Source organism: Oryzias latipes, chromosome 6, assembly GCF_002234675.1.
Source record: "Oryzias latipes chromosome 6, ASM223467v1".
In the NCBI taxonomy this organism is placed as follows: Eukaryota; Metazoa; Chordata; class Actinopteri; order Beloniformes; family Adrianichthyidae; genus Oryzias; species Oryzias latipes.
Genome location: NC_019864.2, coordinates 25,191,460 through 25,213,887, shown reverse-complemented (window position 1 = coordinate 25,213,887; position 22,428 = coordinate 25,191,460). Strand labels below are relative to the sequence as shown.

At 37.7% G+C, this 22,428-nt stretch overlaps 1 protein-coding gene across 1 annotated transcript in view; it reads right to left on the bottom strand.

Moving 5' to 3' along the window:
• The window catches only part of il34 (interleukin 34), a 64,327-nt gene that overhangs the window by 31,822 nt on the left and 10,077 nt on the right, over positions 1-22,428 (bottom strand). The window lies entirely within an intron of this gene.

Below are 22,428 nucleotides of genomic sequence, written 5' to 3'. Positions count from 1 at the left end.
CGACAAAGACTTCTATCGTGCGTGACAAAATCAAGAACAGATAGTACAGAAATCCTTAAAAAAAAGTGGAAAGACATTAAATATAAAGGAATTCCTAATGACTTTATTAGAAAAGACAGACTAAATAAATTTACTAAAAGTTCAAATTTGATAGAATTACTGAAATCCAAAAACAAACTAACATGCAAACTAATGAAGACGGAACAATAAATATCTATAATTAGTACGAAGTAACAACCAAATTTTCTACAATGAAAGAGAAACATATAAAAGCCATTATGAAATGCTGATTCTTTAAGACAGAATTCCCTCTTTTCTCGTTTTCCTTTCCTTTTCTTTTTTGTAATTTGTTTGGTAAAATTTTAAAGCAGCAAAGAAATATTGACAGTGAATCTAACAGCTAAAAATTTTAACATTTGATGGTTTAGTCAGAGAAATCAAAAGTGTTTCACTATGAAACTGAATCTTAGTTAAAATGGCTTGCTGCATTCACACAGAAATCAGATTCATATTTCATATTTATATCAGCTATGCACCCTTATACACATGAATGTTAATACTATTACATCAGCAATCTTTATTAAGCAGGCAACAGGTCGCAGGAATTCCAAATGATTCAATCCAGAGTAGTCTTTGAAACAGAATATGTATGACTCTTTGCCCCCCATCCTTTGAGATGGGGGGGGGGGGGGGGGGGGGGCTTTGCATGCAGCATTTGTGAAGCTTAATGTTGACATAATGATGAGTTCATGTATCTTCCAATACAACCCGAGAGATATGGAATGAAATTGCGCCCGTTTTCTTTGGATGCATTAAGTTCCATTGACAATATTTATATTCCTAATATTTATATTTTTTTTATTATTGGCTTATTTAGATTGTTTATAAATTAAATAAGTTAAATTTGGAAAACATTTCTGTGAGCCTCACAAAATTCCGTAGCATTTTGGACCACAGAATGAGCTTTCATCATTCACTTTCTGTAGCAAGTAAATAAATAAATAAAACTAGAGATGCTCTAGGTAGAATGTGCGGATATTTTCACATTTGTGTGGGCCGATACAGAAACATCTATCAAAAATCAAGTCAGCCCAAAGCAAAACCTTAGGGTAGTTTTGCCTTTGCAGCGTTCCATGTTGCAGCTCTCTGTTCCAACAGACGAGTGAATCCAGTCTGCATTTTCCTGCTTGGTCACTGTTTTGAAAGGCAGGCATCCGAAATGGGGGCAACAGAAGTAAAAAAAAAACTAAAAAAAAACAATCTGAGGTGGAGGTGGTGAGGTGGATGTTCTGAGGTTTCCCTGCCGTTGTTGCACAAGACCGTTTTTGCAGCTTTTCTCTGTAACAGCTGTTCAGTCTGCTCACTGAAAGTCTTCCTCTTTAAAGATGTTTGCTGGTAACTGTGAGTGGATGACAGTTCGACAGGTAATTTCTAGTCAAATCTAAAAAGATGCGGTAGAATAAAGGGTGTGGGCTACTGTTTAGTAGTGCAAAAAGACGGGGTAAGTGGCAGGTTGTTTCAATGTTGTGACATGTATTCCTCGTGCATTTAAAGCAGGACTACACTGGCAAGGCAAGTTTATTCATCTAGCACATTTTGTCTAACAAGACAATTCAGAGTATTTTAAATAAAACATAAAAAGTATTTTAAATAAAAATTAAAGGAGTGACCATTAAAATAAAAATGTAAAGAGAGTTTAAAAAACTGACTTTAAATCAAGGATAGATAAACAGTTCAGACATAAACTTTTAAATTCAAACTACCAGTAATCAAATGCAGCTGATAACAGGTGGGTCATTAACTAAACTGAGCGTTTCAGGTGATCTAGGATTTCTGGAAGTCTGTTCCAGATCTGTGGGACATAGACGCTGAATGCAGCTTCTCCATGTTTGATTTTGTCTATGAGGTGACAAAAGAGGAGGGAGCTCTTGCTGGTACATACTGGGTCAGGAGGTCAGTTGTGTATTTTGGTGCTAAACCATTCAAAGGTTTATAAACCAGCAACAGAACTTTGCGGTCTGTTCACTGGTAAAGCAACAGCCAGTGTAAAGATCTCAGAATTGGACTGATGAGGACTTGTATGTATAAGCTGCAGTTTCCCGATGGATTTTTTTTATTGTCCTGTAAAAACTCTGTCATAGTAGTCAAGTCGACCAAAGATGAACCCGTGAACTAGTTTTTCCAGGGGGGTATTCCAGGAAGCATGTTTAAGCTACCCTGACTTTAACCCTGAACTCCGGCTAAAATCCACCTGAACTTGCTTACTCTGGGTATGTCGGTTCCAAAAGACCGGATATGAGTTAGCGTAATTACGCTCGACTTGGTAACCCTGGGTTAATGCACGTGCACGGCAAGTACATAAAGACATTCTCAATGGATCACCGATTTTCCGGAGTCCCCGTGGAAACGCGTGGAGAAAAAAAGAGAGCCCTATACTCCAGTGAGACGGAGTCGGACATTAATGACGGCATATGAAGATTATATGTCCATTAAAAAAGTAATATACGGCTGCATCAGCAAAAGAAAGAGTTTCTGCTTGGAGAAAAAGAACGGACAAAGTAAATGCATGAGTTTTTATCTCATTTCCATTTTCATTGTGACGCATATATATATATATATATATATATATATATATATATATATATATATATATATATATATATATATATATATATATATACACACACACACACACTCATATAGCATATCCAACTTAAACAAATTAATTCAATTGGTAACAAGTAATTGGGATACATTTATTTATCCTAATTCATTACGTCTACCCAACTCAATATTCTTTTACAACTCAAATTTACATATTTATCTTACTAAATGTCATATTACTCCAAATCAATTAAATGTTTTTCCATCTTAACATATTGTACTTGTTGAACTCTCATATGTATAAGTTTGAGCCTGCAGATATTCTATTTTATAATAATAAAATGATTGAAACAAAATGGATTCTCAACATGGATTCTCAACATGATACATATAGTCATGCACCATTTCTCTAACTTTAACAGTACACTATGAAACAGTAGGGGTGCTATATAAACTCCTCATCCTCTCCCTCCCTCTCACTCGTTGTGCAGAAAGAATTAAACATAACAGAACAAATAACTAGGCAAAACACAGTAAAACAGCTACAACTAAACACATTTTTTCAAAAACCCACACTTAAACCCAAATCTGTCCAGACAGGCAAAGGGAATGGTATCCCACAATTCCTTGCGGTGCCGCTCTAACAGCAGCACCAAAGTTACACCTACTTAATTGAATTAATTTGACTGAAAGTAAAATAACTCTCTGATAACTACGTGTTAATTTTATGCTGATTTAACTAAAAAAAAAAAGAAAAGATTTATCTTAACTGAAGCAAATAATTAAGTTAGATCAACATGGTCTTATCACCCTCTCACGGTGGAAAAAGTATTTTCTGAGCTTATTCATCCACTAAATCATCTTCAAATGGACACGCCATGCTGCTTCACCTCTCTGAAAACAAACTAATCTTCAACTAAAACTGCTCCAGACCAGGTTATGCTCAGAGCATGAGTTGCTATGGCAACTTGACATACCCTGAAACATACCTCCATTTTTGGAACCGAAAGCTGAGGTTATCAACTTCCTTATCCTCAAAATTACTGTGGTAACTCACATAACCTGCTTTCTGGAATACCCCCTGGTCCTGTTTAAACATCAGAACTTTAATCCTTGAACTATTTTTAAGATGATGCAGGCTGATGTTGTTACTGCCTTAATGTGCTCAGCAAAATGTAGGTCTGTGCACATAACTAAACCCAGGTTTCTGGTCTGGTTGGTGGTTTTTAGATTGAAGTGGCGTACCAACCTCCAACATTTTTTTCTCTTTAGCCCCAAAAGACAATAACCTCTGTTTTGTTTTTGTTTAACTGAAGTTGTGGCACATCCAGTGATTAATGTCCTCAATGGATAGACCAAGAGCCTGTACAGGGCCTCTGGCTCATGGTATCATTGTAATATACATTTGTGTCATCTGTGGAGCTATGGTTTCTAATGTTATGGTTTTTCATCACCTATGCAAGTGGGAGCATTAGATGTTAAATAAAAGTAGCCCCAGGTTGGAGCCTTGGGGAATTCCACATGTTATTTTAGTTGGCTCAGATGTGAAGTTACCATTTGACAAAAAAATACTTCCTGTTTACAAAAATAGCATTGAAACCCACACAATTTTAACGTTGTTTGATAAATTTAGCGTGGTCAACTGTGAGACTTGTGAGCAGATATGCTAATGCTGGTACCAATATATATATTGTGTATACCTAAAAAAAAAATAAAAAAATAATGTTGCCACCTGGTGTTTGATAGAGTTTTTGCTGAAACATTCTCTCAACAAAGCAGAAATTTAAATGCCATTACCAGGAGACGTCCCAACATCACATAATCACAAACACATAGAAGAAGAAAAACCATCCTGACTCATTTAACAGTTCATTATAAAGATAAAGACCAACCAAACCACAAACTTTTTCAAAATGCAAATCAGTTGAGAAGCATGAGCACAGACTGTTTCTGCTCTCAGACAGACAAGGAGCCGTAAGCCAAATTGGAAACCTAAGAATTAGCATAATTGTGACGGTTTGATTGTTCCTACAAACCAAAACATGCTTACTTGCGCAAGCAGGGAAATGTTCCTCACATCACCACAAAAACTTCCATGAAACACACTGAGGAGCACAACAGTTATTCAGAATCTCATATACCATCTCCAGAATGTGCCAGAACAGGCCTAAAATCCAACAGATTCCTCACAGGAATATCCGTGTGTTTTCCCACAAAAAAACTTCCACCATGTGAGACTGTTAGTTTATATAATGCAATAGATATGCATCTCCATGTCTGATCCTGAACACATACCTCACCTACTTTACATTTTAAAAATTCATCTTAAATCAGACACATTTAGAGACTTTAATTTTTATTTATTAGAAAACTCATCCAATTAAACAAAAATATTCTGCATATTTTAGAGGAACACAAGTCAAGCCATAGTGACATGCACCCATACAGGATGCTTGACCTGTACGGATTCCGGTTTTGGGGTTCTGTGGCCCATGGAGGGCTGAAGAGAGGACTGGCTGCATTTTAAGGTGAGTGCACACATGCAGGTGATACATAAGTGCCTGTAGGATTCCCAGTCAACCTACGCTCTGTTTGTCTAATTTCCTCATTCCTAGCATTAAGGCTGCATCAATCCAAGTCCGGAGATTTTGGTTGATAGGAAAATAAAACGTTTATGGCAGATGTAAAACTTGAAAGGACGGACACAAACTTGATATACATACAGAACTAAAGTGTAACAACAAACTTTAAAATATTAATAAAATCGGAAACTGAGTCTTTGACTGACTTTGGTTAATGGAGAAAAAAAAGTTTTGTCACAGATATAAAAATAATTCTAAACGATTGAAATAGATTTTGATGTGTATCGATCTAAATTACTACATTTTCAATAAAATAATCTTACAATAAAACATTTTTTTTTAAATTATTAGACAATTCACAAGTCCAGTTGACAGCAACGCCGTTTTTGTTAACTTTTATTGGAGGAATGAAATCCAGGTTTCAGTTTTCTTTAGTAAAGCTGAAAACTTGATGTACTTATATTTAAATATAAGTACAGCAAGTTAATGTAAACTCATATATTCTATTTCAATGGAATTCAGAGGAATATTCTAAAAAATTTTGCAGCTTTCTCTGTCTCTGTTACTGAGCATTATTATTGTGCCCTGAGTAGAATAAACATATTTGAGCATTTGGACACACGGGATAAGAAAGCTTATCTTTCTTCAAAGCTGCAGAATACTGATGCAGGGACGGATAACTGCAGGTCCTGAGGGCTGCTCTGCTGCACCTCGCCATCACAGCACCTGATTGGTTGAGCACACTTCACAGGTAATCAAGGGCAGGTAAGACAGAGTTTTTCTGAGGTCTGCAGTCCTGCTTTAGTCTGATCAGTTTCAATTTTGTCCTCATCAGTCTGGAAGCAATAGATGAATTTGTTTTAGCATATTATCCCACGTTTTAAATTAATAAAAAAAATGTTACAAGAGGATCAATTCATTTAAAAAAAACAACAACTTTGTTTTCATGCAAAAATGAGGACCAGGATTATGCTGTGGCTTCTTATGGAAAGCTGCACATTACGCGCCATCTGGAAGTGTTTGAATGTAAAGAGTGGAGAAATCACTGGAGGAGGGAAAATAGAGAGGCAGGCGTTGAGGGCTACTCATCACCTTGATTCACAGCTGCATGCATGACCTTTAGGAAGGCCGAGTGATTCACATATCACTCACCTTTTTACATTTTTAATCACTGTTAGTGATTCAAACTGCTGCGGTTTTGAAAGATCGAGCAGCACAACACGTTTTTCGACTCTTGAACTTGCAAGTCAGAACAAGTCAGTTCTACCTAAAGGAACATACCAGTTACTGCATCAATTGCGAACAAAGGAAAAATTTGAACTCCAGGTTGGGAGCAATTTTGTATGGAGTAGAAGCCGCAAAACAATTGAATATGAATTATACAAGTGTACAGGGATTAATAGTCTCCACATGAAGAGTCCTGATGCTTGATTTGCTTTGCCTCTGAATCATAACAGCTTCTATACATCTGTCAAGAATCAAATAATTATAGGACCAGAGCAAAAGTGAGAAGCTGCATAGAGCTGCAAGCAAAATTCAGCTGTACCTGTTGTATGCAACACAGCCTTTACCCATAGACCAGGGGTCTGCAATCTGTAGCTCTTGAGCCACATGTGGCTCTTTGACCCCTCCATAGTGGCTCTCTGGTTAAAGAGAAATAAAAGGTTTTGGTTTTAATAAGTAACTGTAAAGTCAAATTTTAGTAAGTAGTACAGTAAGTAACCCAAACTTCATTCAAGTCATTCACAAATGGTTGAGGGACAGTACACATCAAATCAAATTATGTGGAGGTAAGTACGCACAACTAGGAATTAAAGCGCACCGGATTATAAAGCAGATTTTCTATTTTGGAACAAATTAAAGGATTGAGTGCACCTGTGAAGCTCTGATTTCATTTTAATTTGTTAGATTTACATATTTCTGGCTGAAATGCACCAACAATAAATTAAATATATTTTTAATTAATCACTGCTGACATTACACTATACCTACTACTACAGTTGCTGCATTTAGATGATCATGTGCGACACAGGGTGTCTTTTATTTTGAAAGGAAGTCACGTCAACCTCTGTCAAAAGTTATAAGCGGCTGGGTAGCTCGGTTGGTAAGGCGAGAGGCTACAATGCAGGAATCCAGGGTTGATAGGGGGGATAAACAATGGTACTGGGTCAATTACCATATCAATGGCGAGCAATGAACATCACCCAGTGAGGGCCCTTAGGCAAGGCCCTTAACGCTACTGCCTCCCGAGCGCAGTTAGGCTGCAGCTCAACGCTCCCCACGGGGATGGGTCAAAATGCGGAGAAGAATTTCCCCATTGTGGGATAAATAAAGTATCAATTATCAATTATCATTATCAATTAAAGGAAATGAAATGAAATTGGACAAAGACTATTTTGTCTTCAAATTGTTGTTTTATTTATGCCAAAAACACCACAGTTCATTGATATTTATCATAATAGTAATAATAACATAAATACAAATCAAGGTTTTATTTTTCTAAATGGTGAAGTCAGACTTCGTGGCTCCTGCTGGGATGTTGTCAGTGAGGAATCGACCCAAATGGCTCTTTAAGAGCTGAAGGATGTAGACCCCTGCCCAGAGACACTGAGTCAGTGTGTGTGTGTGTGTGTGTGTGTGTGTGTGTGTGTGTGTGTGTGTGTGTGTGTGTGTGTGTGTGTGTGTGTGTGTGTGTGTGTGTGTGTGTGTGTGTGTGTGTGTGTGTGTGTGTGTGTGTGTTGGGGGGTTGGAACGCGGCTGGTGCAGAGCTGACACAAAAAAGCTGGTTACACCTGGTATTTTACGTGGCTGATCCAGGCACACTGACAGACGTCTGTCCACAAGCTCATGTTTGTCTTCATGCTGCTCTTCCACATGGATGTTTTAAGCTGCTGCTTCTGATCTCACTTCCCCTTCTTTTTTTTGCAAAAGTAGAAAAAAGAGCCTTAACTCTGCCAAACAACAAACAGGACATTTATGGCAGTTTTGCGGTAATGTTGGGTTAGGGGTGTAAGGGGCTGTAAGCTAGTGGGAGAGTGTGTAAACAGAGAGCTCTCAGGAAGGGGGTGCAGTTGCTTCATACCAACGTTGCAGCCCACAACTCAGAGGCGAATTTCTAATTAACTCCTGCCGCTCTGCAGAAACTGTCCCCGAGAACGATGCAGGTTTTTTGATTTTGGCTAAAAACTTCACATTCATATTTAAACGACCACTGGGAAGGCTGATACAATAGATTAAAGGATGATCGGAGTGGGTCTTCAAGTTCAGCACTTTGAGAATTCGCCAATTCTTCAACACAAACCTTGTGTTGCAACTGTTAACCATTGAAATCTGCTGCCTAAAACTGCAGTTTTTAGTTTGCCTCCAAACGTCTCTGCAGACGAGTTGTTGAAGTCTCAAGGACTCCAGAGAACAGTTTTAACCCAGCTCTCAGCTGCTTTGTTTGGAGTTGATACCAGTTCAAACCGGGCTTTAGCCATGGATCACAGAACGTTTGTTTGGACTTCCAAGTTCTACTCTAAGGCAACCAGAAAATTAACAAAACATGGAAACATCACCGGTCCTAAGTGGGTGGCTGGTCATTATGTATTAAGTGCATGAAAGCTGCATGGCCCGAACGCTCCTTTGATCCCCCCCACATTGCGCCTTTAAAGTACATTACGGGATCCTCCAGGATCTGTGTGCGTAGCTGGAAGGGAGACTGAACTTTGGGTGTTCTCACTCACACCTTCAAGCAGCCTCAACTTGACAGTTTAAAGAAGAAAGCCAAAGCTTCTCAACAGGAAGCTCACAGGAATTAATGTTTCTAAAGTCCTTTCATCTAAATGTTGCACCTGACAGCAAAAACAGACACAAAAACAACAATTAGAAAAAAAATCATTAAGCAAAATATAGTGATGTCAGTGAGTTTTTTGCAGATCTGTGGGAGAGAAAGTGGTGTTAGGTTAAAGGATGTGTTCACTTGCAACAAAACAGATTTCCATAAACAGGGAAGGACATTTACTTTTACGCTCAATTTTCGAGTTAAACGCCCTAAGACCACTAACATGCATGGCTCCTCTTTGAGGCTTTTCTCCAAATCTGTTTGTCATTCAACCATGTCGCTTCTAGTTTTGTTTGATCCCTGACATCACCTTCCTGGTTCTGCTCTAAATCCGTGTTTTCAACAGAAAAGAGAGAAGAAGAAAAAAGGGGGGAACTAAAGGGGAAAGAATGGAAGCACTTTGAAATTCAAGAATGCTTCACGGACATATCACAGGGTGGATCTGAAAGTTTTTTGCTTTTTTTCTGAGGAGAAATTTCTGTTTTGGAGCTGAAACAATGTTTATAGAAACCTTATGCAGCCTGAAACAGCACCAGCACGGACAAATAACTAGTTTACCATTGTTTCACTCCAGAAACCTTTTCATCCTTAAAAACAGAAATACAAAATAATATCAACTCCTGAGTAAATCTTTTATCATATATTAAAGAATGTAATTCCTAAACAAAGTCTGTTGATCAGAACCATCTGCTGTCCATTTCTCCACAATGTTTTTAAATCTGAAAGAGGCAAAAAAATTATTACAGCAGGACCAAAGTTACTGTAACACTTCTGTGTCCGCTGGGATGCAGTGGGTGATTTAAGATATATATTTTTTACTTAAGCTTTCTTAATTAAAATACTTTTACTACTTTACATTCACCGGCAGAGGCATTGGTACCAAATATTTACAGATGTAATGTAAGTGCTCCCCTCTTTTGCAGCACTTATTAGCTCCAAGAAGTTAAATATTATTTTTAGAGGATTAGCGGCAGATTAAGACTGTGATGTTTCGTCAACTTTTTATTTTTTATTTTATTTTTTTAAACTTATCCTGTCCAGCAGTTGAGCAAACAGAAATGAGCTGAAGGCCTCTTATGTTGGGTGGTATGGTTGGGTATGTAATATTTTGACACACAAGGTGCATATTTGTATAAACCCCTTTTGTATTTTAGGCTAAACTGTATTTATATTAATTATATTTGCATGTGAAAAGAAAAGAGAGAGAGTTGAATGTTAGAGATGGAAGATAAAGGTGAAAAAAAGGGTTGAAGAATTTGAAGGATGAAAGAATAGTAGGGGGTAGATTCACATAGAGGTAAACAAGTTGCCTAAGATTTATCATTGTTACTTTCAAATGTAGACATTTTTCAAAAGGACTAGGCCTGTGCCAAAAGGGGTGGGCCTGTCCCATAAGAGTCTGGCCTGTCCCACAAGGGTTGGGCCTATCTGCTCAGCAATGCTGCAAATCCTGACTGAAGCCTTTGTTTCATACCATACTGTTTGTGAAAGCTCACCAAAACTGGTGAGAATTACAGACGTATAAACTAGACCAGTGTTTTTCAACCAGTGTGCCGCGGCACACTAGTGTGCCGTGGGAGATGGTCAAGTGTGCCGTGGAAAATTGCCCTCATTAACTGATCTAAAAGCATTTCCCATCTCCAGGAAATCAGCTCTTTGTTCATCCAAACAGGTCCTGATAAAACACTGAGTAGTTAGGACTATAAACGATCATAAAATACTTTTTTCTTTGTGTTTATTTGATTCTATTGAAGACATTTTAATAAGAATGACGGTAACGCGAAATAGCTGCAGCTATAACTGTGTAAGGAAAAGTCCCGCAGCTTTTACTGTCTCCACGACTCCACCAATCATTCTTGAAGGCTTAATCACATGTCATCAGTCTGACCAATCAGAAGTGGTTAAAGTCTCCACTTCCTTGTTCCAATTTCGCTCATAACTCACTCAGTTCCGACAAAAACACCAGCTAAAGCTCGTCTTTAGCGGTGTAACTTTCCACAGAATCCGGTATCAGACCGTGGAACAAGTGAACAAAACCATGAAGCTCAGAGACGCGAGTCTTTCTGCCGTTTTCTCGCAGTTTTCACACTACATCTCCCATGATGCATTGGCTTAATGAGTCGTCCTTCTTACACGTCTTGAAAACACAACAAACATACAGTTTGTATGTAACTTAACTTTTATTACATCTTTTAGAAAAACATCTGCAACTTCCTGCTTTTTCTGTCACAATTATCACAAAAATGCACGTCAGATTGCCGGGGGGGGGGGGGGGGGGGGGGGGGGGGCTGTACATCAAAACAGACTATGAGTTTCTGCTTTTTTTTTTTTTTGGATGCTGGTGTGCCGCGGGATTTTTGTCAAGGTTAAAGTGTGCCGTGGCTCACAAAAGGTTGAAAAACACTGAACTAGACAGATAAACTGTGGCGTCGCCCATTGGATTCTGGAAAATTTAGATGAAGCTGAAAGTGGGACAGGCACATTGACAGATCTTTCCTCCTCCCAACTTAGTGTTCTGAAAACAACACTTGGGCAGGAAACAATAGGTTCTGAAACTCTGATAGGACCCGTCCATCCACCTACCAATCAAAAATAAATACATACATAAACTACATCTAATTATGTGCAGATATCAATAAAAATGCTGATTAAAAAAACCCAACCTCCATGAATAGAAAACAAAGAAGTAAATATCCAAAACTTTTCTGATTCCAGGCTGTTCGTTTTTCTTGGTTGCAAAATAAGACTTTTGAACAGGAGAGTAGATGGGAAATTGCTCCCTTTTGACACCAGTCTTCAGGGCTCTTTTTGGGCCGCTGCCACATTTTATACTTCCTGATTTACATTACACGTAAGGACAAAAGATAGAGGCTTGGTGCGGACCAAACAAGCAAACTCTAGTCCACTAAAAGTAAACGACACAAGTTCAGTAAGTGAACTCGGGAGCAATTCAAAAACTGTGTGAACGCAAACAGATTGAAGCCGACAAAAGAGAAGATCAAAGAGGAAGTGGTGTAAGCACCTTGCCTTCAGACAAGAAACAAAACAGCATACATTTGGAGGAGTCTGAACTACAATAATATTGAGGAAATCTCTGAGCCTGTAATAAAGTAGGAGAATGAGCTGGAAAATGTGTTATGGTCAGAAAACTCATAAGGATTAGCAGTTGAACTCTGTCCTTGTTCGTCCACTTTCCTCATTGGAGCTCCTATCAGAGTAGGACCTGACAATAAGTTAATTTGTGTTTGGAAAAGTCACCAAGAATCCAAAAATGACCAGAAACAGTAAGACATTGGTGTTTCTACAGTCATGTTCTATTTGCAGTGAAATAAGATGCAGATTCACTACAAAGCAACTTTAAATATTAAAGATAAATCTTTAAAGTTGAATGTGTAGAATTTCTGCCTCCAGCCAACATCAAGCTTGTGTTTGCAGGATGTAGCGGTCAGGTCCACCTGTTGAATTTCTACAGAATGTCACAGATTTCCCCATAATTATCTTCCTTTAATTGACTTGTTGCATTGTTGCATAGGAGAATTTTTTTTTTTCCACTTCCAACTTGGAAACTTGAATATATTTGAGACGTTCTTTTATAGGTTTTCTTAATGTCTCATAATCAGCACTTTTATTACATTTGCAGAGGTCCTTTGCAAAACCTGAAATATGTGACAAAGCACAAAGGATTCCATTTTTCTGTTTGCTGTGAATCACATGGTTGGTAAGTTAACCAACAGTATAGATTTCTAGTTAGTATTAGGAGTTCATGCTTACTTGTACAAATCAGTTAGCTTCCTTTCAATATTATATTTAGAGAAACGTGACTGAGGTATTTAGGACGTAAAAGGCTTTTGGGGAATTTAGTCGGCACGACTTCAGCTGAACAAAACATGCTTAAAAAGAAACAAATGCTCCAAGCAAAGAAAGAAATGTTCGAAAGCCTATTTCGAACCCCAAGTTCCGTATTTAAAAAATGAGGTTTGAGCCAAGATTTGCAGTTTTTTTTTAAACAATGCTGCTTTTCCGTGCTTCAGTAATTCATAGATTTATAACAAGCAAATAACACAACTAAATTAAGAAAGTGGATGAGGAAGCTACAATTCATGCTCAAGAAGACTTATAAACATTCTGACTGGTCTTCCTGAACAAAGAATAAAAAAGCGTGTGGATGTGGTGGTTCTTTAGCAAGGATGTAGATTTTTATCTGGTTTTTGTTTTAATATGTTCATCTTTCAACAAAAGACGTTTTTCAGGTTGTGCTTGTTTCACTGCAGCTCAATCCAAAGGTCTCCTGCTGGTTTGCTGCACTCAGTTTGCAGCGTTTCTATACTATTTTTGAGTGTTGGTGTAGAGTTTATTTCGCCTTTTAAAGTTCTTGAAACGTTAAATGTTGAAGAAATATAAAGCATCATCATGAAGTAGAAATTGTTTTTAGACAGAAGGATTGACTTCTTTTTTTTTTTTTTAATCTGACCTTTTGCAAAGAAAAGTGAAAATATGTAATTGCAAAAAGAAGTATGGAAAACTCTGAACCCTGTTTTTATCACTTGCTGCCAACAACAACCTTTTTTCAGTGTTCAATTTCTGTTTCCACCAATCCTGTTCAAAGAAGCTGCACAGCTGGATCCCATTAAAGCAAGTTTTCAAAAGGAGGCACGGATTCATGGTGTAGAGGCCTCCTGGTCATCCCAGCAGTCGCATACAAATATAGACAAACAGGTTAAAGCTCGCGTAGGTGTCAGATTTAGGTCTCACTGTTTGCATGTTGCTGTGTTTAGGAAAGGAATGCAGCAAAGGATCGTCTGAGAGTCAAAAAGAACCATCAGAGCTGGAATTAATAAAAAAGAAAAAAGAAAAAACAAAACAAGATGAAGCCATCACAAAAAAAAGGGGGGGGGGGGGGGGGGCTGCTGAAGCGTTGACAGATGAAACGGTTCTACCAGGCTGTTTGGACCAAAGAGACCACCACAGGAAGAAGTGTCTTCCATCCTGATTCAACTGTGCTCACAAAGCTGGTAAAGAACTCTCTCAGCAGTAAACCGAGAGGTGAAAGTTCAATCTAGACCTGAAAACAATGGAGAAAGAAAGCAAACTGATACTGAGGAAGCAACAGCGGAAACATCCATTTTTTCCTTTTTTACCAGGTTGTGTTTATACAAGCTAAATATTTATTATTCATTTGGCATTTAAAACTATAACTTAAAAAAACCTTTGACAGAGAAACTTTTTTTTTTTCTTGATGATAAATTTCATTTTAAACAGCATAAACAAAATGTTTAAAGGACATGTTGGCTTCAAAAATAAAAACCTGGGATTTTTTAGACTGTTTTGTGGTTAAAAAAAGTGTTTCATAATTTATTCAGGTATTGTTTGCAGTGCTGTAAAGACAAGGGTGATCATATGTTTAGTGCACCCATCCCTCTCACTGTTGTTGACCTGACTTGGTCGACGCAGCTTGTGATTGGACGTCTTTTGGTTTGCATCACATTTACATAAAAAGGCAAAGACAGTCGAGACACAACAGCAAATGAAGCTGACAAAGTTGAACAGAAAATGATCAATTTAACTTGACTGATTTCTACCTCTTAACCAAAATAATCTTGTTCATATCTTGTTTTTAAATAATACGGCTGTTTCTAGATTTTCCGATACGTAGCTGTATCTTTTACATCCCTATTCTTTAGACATTTATGAAATCGGAACAAAAACAAATTGCTGCCAAATGATGTTCCAAATGTATAGGTTTCTATTGACACAAGGTGTGTTTGTATGACAATGGATGAGGGCTGAAATGTGATTTACAGTAACATTTTACTAAAATTAACAAGTTTTGTGTTGATGACTTTTAAAAACATATGAAATGTATGCAGCCTCATCCCGTCGTACAATTCATTATCCATCTGAATACTTGGAACAGGGAAGAAATTATATTTTATCTTATCACTTACTGCTTACCTAATGTTTAAATTGACTCCGTGGTTGCTAGAATTTCTCACGAATATTTTAAATCACTAAACTTTTTATGATTTTTTTGACCTGGCTTGATAATATAAAAACACCTAAAGGATTGTCACCACTACTTCTTTTTCCTAAGTAGGAGGCAACATAAGTCATGATTGACATTTGATTGGTATCTTTATTCTTTACATAAATTAGATGAAGAGTTTAACATTCATAATAACCTCTGAAGTGGGGTAAAAACTACATTTTTTATGACATTATAGTTCAGTAGCAGTTTAATCACACATTCATACTTTTGTTTCCACTGTGCTTGACAAAAAAATAAAACCCATATAATGCGTCCCCTTTGATGTCCATGCAAATATAAACTTGCATTTGATTTCAAAATGCTACCTCAGTGTCAGTACATGTGCCCAACAGTCAAAATCTATACGATCCATCGATTTCCAAGTGAAAATTTGCATTTGGAAGCAGACATTTCTCCAGTCCTTTGGTTGCATTTGACAGCTTACCATGACAAAGCATTTTTGAGTGACACATTCTGTGAGGAAAAACCCTCTTAGCATGGCATTCAAGAGCATCACAGCTTAAGTCCTTTAGGTTGCTCACAATTAGTTACAGCTGGAATAGAAACACCTGTTTGGTGCTTGATAGACTTATCCAGAGACTGGCAAACAAAGACACAGTGCCTGGCATTCCACTGGTCCCATCAGGGGTCAGACATCTAAATAAATCTCCAGCCCACTGTCTTCCCATGATTTCTCCAAGAACAACAAAGTGTGAGAGTTTGCCCTCAGGGGAAATGGATGAGAGGCTGAATCTGTCAAAAAAAAAAAAAAAAAAAACAGATGGCCTTGAGGTTGGCCCCTGGTTTCGGTTAACGGTTTTAGTTGGTGAATTAACAAGCGAATGATCAGGTAAACCAACGGCATCTTCGACTAAATATGTTCGAGACAAGTGCAAAAGTTAGCAGGAACCTAAAATGACAAGATTGCTGATAGACCAAGAGGATCATTCACAGTGCTCTAGATTTGAACTGTATCGTTAAGTCCTTAGCCGCAAACAGGAGTTTGCCCCAGAGGCATGAAATGGTTAGGGCAGCTCCTGGATTGATGTGTTGCCTCCTGAGAGGCAGTTGTGTTCTCATTAGCAACTCTTGTCTTGTGCTGACATCTGCAGGACTCCCCATACGAGTCATTCCCTAGATGCGTGCAACATTTTCATTTAAAATGTTATTCTTAAAAATGCAATTACAGAACTAATCAGGTACCAAGTACAAAATACCACTAGCCAATATTTGACACCTAAATGGCAAATATCATTTTTATGTCCAATGCTGATTATTAAGTAACAATGTCATTGCTTTTTACTTGAGTCAACATTTTTGCAACCGTTATTTACATTTTCTACAACAGTATATACAGTAAAACATAACATTGAATATTGATACAATTTTTAAATCTGGACAGAAAACTTCTACTAATATTTATCAATAATTTTCTGCTCTGGGTTGACATGACCATGAATGTATAAGTGCTTCTACTGAATGACAATCTGCTTGTTTACCTGTTTGTAAGATTTACCTCCTAAAATTTCTCATTCATGCCCGGCATGACTTAAATATTTCTCTGCTGTGACACACTTGGCTCAGGTGACTTTGACTTGCTCGTTTCCGCTCATCAGCCCTGCTTTAAAGCAGGTGTGTCGGAATAGGAGAACTCGTAAAAATATGCAGGGGGTGGGACCTGCATCACCACGGTTAGATGCATTGCTTTAAATCCCAGTTATATTTCAGAAATGTCCATAAAAAGTTGTTGGATCTCAAAATGCACTGGGTTTGGGGACAAAAGCCTCAAACTTACCTAGAAGGAGCTGCATTTCCAGAAGAAAATGCAGCGTTAAATGCTACATTGCTGAATGAAAATGAAAGGGTAATAATTGGCACAAAAAAGATTGAATAAAGAAATGATCAAAGTTGATCATAAATAAAGTGAAAACAGCACAATAACAAAAAAGATACTTTTGTAAGAGATGCGACCGCCAGGTATCGCAATCTTGGGTAGGGGGTTGTTATTTAGAATTGATTTTATGTTTATTATGTGTTTTGTATATTTTATTTCTATCAGAGTGGGATCTCTTTCAGGTGCGGTGCTGGTAAAGGTGCGGCTCCCATTGGACCCAAGTGGATGGAGGCTTTTAAAAGCACCGTGTGGACCTCCGGCCTGTGAGAAGGGAGCTCTGCTGCAACCTGTCTCCACTGCAGCTTGGTGCTCTTCTCCACCGGTTATTTAGTCTGTGTTGCACTTTGTAGTTCTTTTTGGGTGGGTTCAGGCCCACTCTGTGTAGTCTTTGTTTGGTGTAGTCATGTTTAAGTGAAGCTGTAGGGGTGAACTGCCATTTTCTTTCGCATTATGTTAGTCTAGGTTATGTTAGTCTGTTTGTTAGTCTAGGAAGGTTAGTGTTTTTTTTTTTGCCATTGTCTCTCATTCACAGGTAAGATTTCAGATTTTAGTTAGGTTGGTTGGGTTTGTTTGATGTTTTGGCCTTGGTTCACCCTGAAGCCTTTTGGCTTCACCTTTAAGTTATTGTTGTTGCTATTCATAAATTTGTAAATAATGATTTTTGCATGGTGACAATCTTTTGGTGGAATAGCATGTTTTAGTTTTTTGTTTTATTCGTACCCCTTATTAGAATAAATTTGTTAAAGCCAGTTTGTAGAAGTTTTCTGTGTGTTTTTGGCATTTGAATCAGGGTAAGGTTTAAACCCTGCAAGAGCAAAAACATGTCTAGTGTTCTGTGGGTCATTATGAACTCAGTGAGTGTTCTTGCAAAAAATAAAATAAAAATAAATTTCTAAAAAAGGAGTCAACATCAAGTGTATCCCTTCAAGCAACAACAACCGTTTTCAAAATGGAGACACCTTGCTTCCGCACAAATATGTTTCATTGCCTTGAAGCAGTGTTATGCAACAAAGATCAAAACAGAGAACATAATTATAGATCATAGATCAAAACAAAACAGAGGGCATCTTAGGAGCAATAAAAATGAATACTCACTAAAATAACTCAGGAACGTCAACAAATTCTGAAACAAAGACTAAAAAACTCCTTAAAATTACTGACATAAATGATCAGATGCAGGCTTGGGCTTGTATTTTTCAATGTCATGTCTTGTTAATCTTCATGTAGGGAGACATTGCTGTTGCTCTGTGTGAAACTTCATAAGACTCTTCTTCCATGCTGTGAAACAGAGGTTCACATTGCATTTTTATTAAAATCATTTATAGCGTTTTTGTGCAGAAACTCTGAATTTTCCTCTTTTTCTGGCCGCTTCTGGCCAGTCTGATAAGTTTTCCAAACCAAAGATGTTAAAAAATCCAGTCCTCGTGGACCTGCGCTGCTTTGTTTACAACACTTGCATCTTCATTTTGGCAGAACAAACCTGATCCAGGTAATAAGCAATAGGAAGGGAAAGAATATCCAAAGGACAGTTGCAGGTTAGGACAAAACTATCATTTTTAACCAGGAATAGGTGGCATATGTCATTGCTTCTCGTTTTATTTTGGGCCACTTTTTTGCTTTAAACTGAACCAATTCAGCAGGTCCTAATGTGGTGAGCCAGAATTCAGAGATCTTTTACAACCATAACAAATACGATTTAGCAAGAAACCTAAAAAAATAAAATAAAGTGCATTTTCTCTGGAGGACTGTTAGTAGTGATGGATTATTAGAAAAGAAGAATAAAAGAAATTACAAAAATCACAAAAGGAAACCCCACAATGATGAAAGCTAAAGAAAAATAACCCAAAAAACAACTTCTGAAAATTATTTTTATACCAAGCAAGTCAAAGTTTATTTTTCTTTTATAAGTCTGAAAGTAAAAACACACAAAAACAGAATAATAGCAAAAATGTAAAACATTATTTTATGTCTTTATTTTATGTCACATGGGTTGATTCTCAACACAAAGGGTCAGAGTCGTTTGTTCTGAGACCCTCTAACACTCGGGGGAGATTTGGCCACACACAGTTTAAGGCGTTCCTTATGTTGAGGAGGATAACATTTCACCTAATGGAACACATTTGTAGCACCACTTCTTTTGGGACACTTTCATCCAATATCCTGCAGATGATCGTGTTCTGTTGAAGGCCCTCTTTGTGAAACTCAAACTATCAGCAGATAATGGATCCCATGAAGTGCTCCTTATGCGACAAATCATCACCCTCACAATACGTTTCCATCATTTTAAGTCATAAATTAGCTTGATGCGTGTACTTTCGCTGACTCAAAGCTTACTTTCCGTATCCCTTGATGGAGCAGCAGGCATGCCCTCAGGAGTTTTCTGGAATTATCCACACTGTCTGCTCTGAGGGACTAAACTCAAATGGGGAGGGGGCTTAAAAACTGTTGACAGTTAATAATATAATCACAATATTCTCATTTAATATAAGTCATATCAAATGTCGAGTATACTTAATGGATCCTCAAGGAGGAAAAATTAATAATCTTTGAAAAGGAAGATGCATCCTTTTCACAAAGGGTTGGATTTTGAGTAACTGTTTACACAGACATTTATAAATAGAAGTTGAAATGAACAGATTAAAAATAGGCCTCATAGAACACCCAAGATAAAAAAAATAGTACTAAAAAAAGCTGTCTCCTGACAGCTCTAAAATACAAACACTTCAACTTTGAACAGCAATGCAAAAACTTTAAGACATTGCCAAAACCACTTAACGTCATGCTCATGGATAGTGACTGGCTGCACCTCAGTGCCAACACACAAGAACATTGAGAAACTCCAGAAAGCTCAAAGATCTAAAAGAACAGAGGATGGCGATTTGCACAACTCAGACAGGTCCCTCAGAGCCAATTCTCAACATTCCCAAATTTAAAGTTGAAACAGTTACACTCAAGTACATGGTTTCCGAACTGTAGCCACTTTGCTAAAATCATGAAAGAAGAACTGAACTGTCATCTTTAACAGGCAGAAAATTGATTCAGATGGTAGGAATCAAGCAGGACCCCCTAAAGGCCTCCAAGTCCAAGTCTCCAAAGTACCGAAGAGTCAGCTGGTAAATCTGTCTAAATTCAAGTTGTTCTTTGTGTTTCTACAGATCTGAGGATAAAACTCCTAAATCAGCCTCACAATCAAGTGTTAACATTCTGCTTGACTCAATTATGCAAACTGAGTGTTTAAAACTCCAGCAGAGGTACCTTAATGGTAATATGCTGATTTTGATCAAATATATCGATGTTAAATAGTTCAAAATCCAGATTACAATTGTTTTATTCCTCCGGAAATTGCTCTTTTTAAAACTGAAATCAACTTAAATGTTGTGTCTGCGTATGAAAATCAAATTGATCAATTTTGTCCAAGTCAAAGTACCAGTCAAAGTTTATTTGTGGTCATGTGGCCAAAACACAAGCCCAAATCATCATCCTTCCACCGTCGTGCTTCACAGTAATGATATGTTTTTAATAAATTGCTTTGTTTGATTTATTCCAAACTTGGTACCAGGAATCAACACCAAACAACTTTCACTTTGCCGTTATCTCTTCAAGAAGACTTCCTCTCTAAATCCTTAGTCACTACTACCCTTGTGAGTGGATCCAGGCTGTCTGCGGGTGAAAACTGGGCAAACTTGTATGGGGCACGTAGGTGGCCCACATGAGATATCAAGGTTGTAAAATGCTCATTCTTCCCATAAAGTGAGAATATTCATGCACATTTTTTTCTCTACAGGCATCCTGTGAGTGACAAATAAATATGCAAGGGTAGGTAAAGGCGAAATAGGTGACAGCGGGTTGTATGGATCTTTCATTTTTTAACTCCCGCCAAATCCTGCATACTGTGCAATGAATCCGTTAGTTCACGATATAAGAGTGCTCTCCTTGTGGGCTTTTTCCGTGCAGTCTGACTGTTAGAAATGAGGAAAATAGACAATGGGAGCTTATTTTGTTTGGGCATCCCATCACATGCACAGTGTGTGCGGTGATGGGAAGGCCCCCCTGCAATCCCCTTTAAGCTGTGGCCGCTTCTCTCTACGGGCCCGGACAACCCAAAAACCTGCAGCACCTGTACAGGTCAGCCCCCCTACAGGTGCATGTGACTAAGACTTGATGAGACTTCTTCATATAGAACTTGTGGAACCTGAGATATGCCTTTTTGTTGTTTTTAGCAAGAAGAGGCTTAAATCTATCTGTTTTTCAAGTCATGAACAACAACATCCAACATGATCAGCTGGAGTTGATATTTGAGATGTAGCACTATGTCTTACCATGACAGATTTTAAAAGATCTCCTTCATTGGAAAGCGTTTGGAATGCGTTTTATTTGTTGAATAATGTTCTCACTGCAGAACAAAGGACTCCTAACCATTAAAAAAAAATGTTTTATCCTTTCCAAGCCAATGCTTATGTATTTCCCTCTTGGCACCATAAAGGCTCACCTTAAGGCTGTAGAGCAGAAAACATCTAAACATTTTCACAGAGGTCCATACATCTGCAGATGATTAGCTGCAACCTCTTAAAGTAGTAGGTGGTACTTTAGATTGTTGTTTCTGTTTTCTGTATTTCTTTTGCCTTTTTCGATAACAATAACATTATGAAAAGGAATACATTTTAACCAAAAGTAAATTTATTTAAGATAAATCTTTAGGTCATTGTTTGACATCGAAATAAGTGATGCCCCTTCATGACATTCACACAAAAAAATGCACTAAAGTCACATTTTGATTCAATGTTTAGATTTCAGGAAAGTCAATAAAGCTCACCTTTTTCCACAACAGTGTTAATTTAAGTGTCAAAAATTTGTTTTAGACACTTAAGTTAAGTTTCTTTATTCTTAAGACTCAACCAATGATTCTTGAAGCGCTCCTGTGAACCAGATCAACCCCAACATTATTGTAACTGGCCTGAAAACTGTTATTCTGAGCAAATGTCCCTGTTTTAAGTCAGTTGAGGTCAGCCTGTGCTTATCTGTCATTAGCTGTCTCTGCATTATTTGGTCCTAAAACCGTCTCATACAGTAGACGCGTTTCAGCTAAATCTGTACTAACCAGAATAAAACCGATCTGTCAAAACATGGCTGTCAGAAGAAAGCAGAATTCTTATTTCTCTAAAAACAAACACGTACGATTGAGTGAACAAGCCAAACCAGCAGCAGCTCCAGTCAAACCTCTTTGTTGATTGTTAAACCACATGAAGATAAGGATCTGTGAGGGTGTGAAGCAGTAAGGATGTAGCGCTGCTGCTGCTTCTGCTGCTGAAGTCTTATGGTATGTCTAACAAACTGACATCATGGCTCTCAACACCACAGATGATTGGAAAATGTTTTAGCTTTTGCTGTGGTAAATAAATCAAACCAAAAGATGATAAATAAAATATTAATTTGGTAAATAAATGTTATAAAAGTGTTGATGTTGGCGATTTTTATTTTGTGGTGTTGATTTTTTATCTGA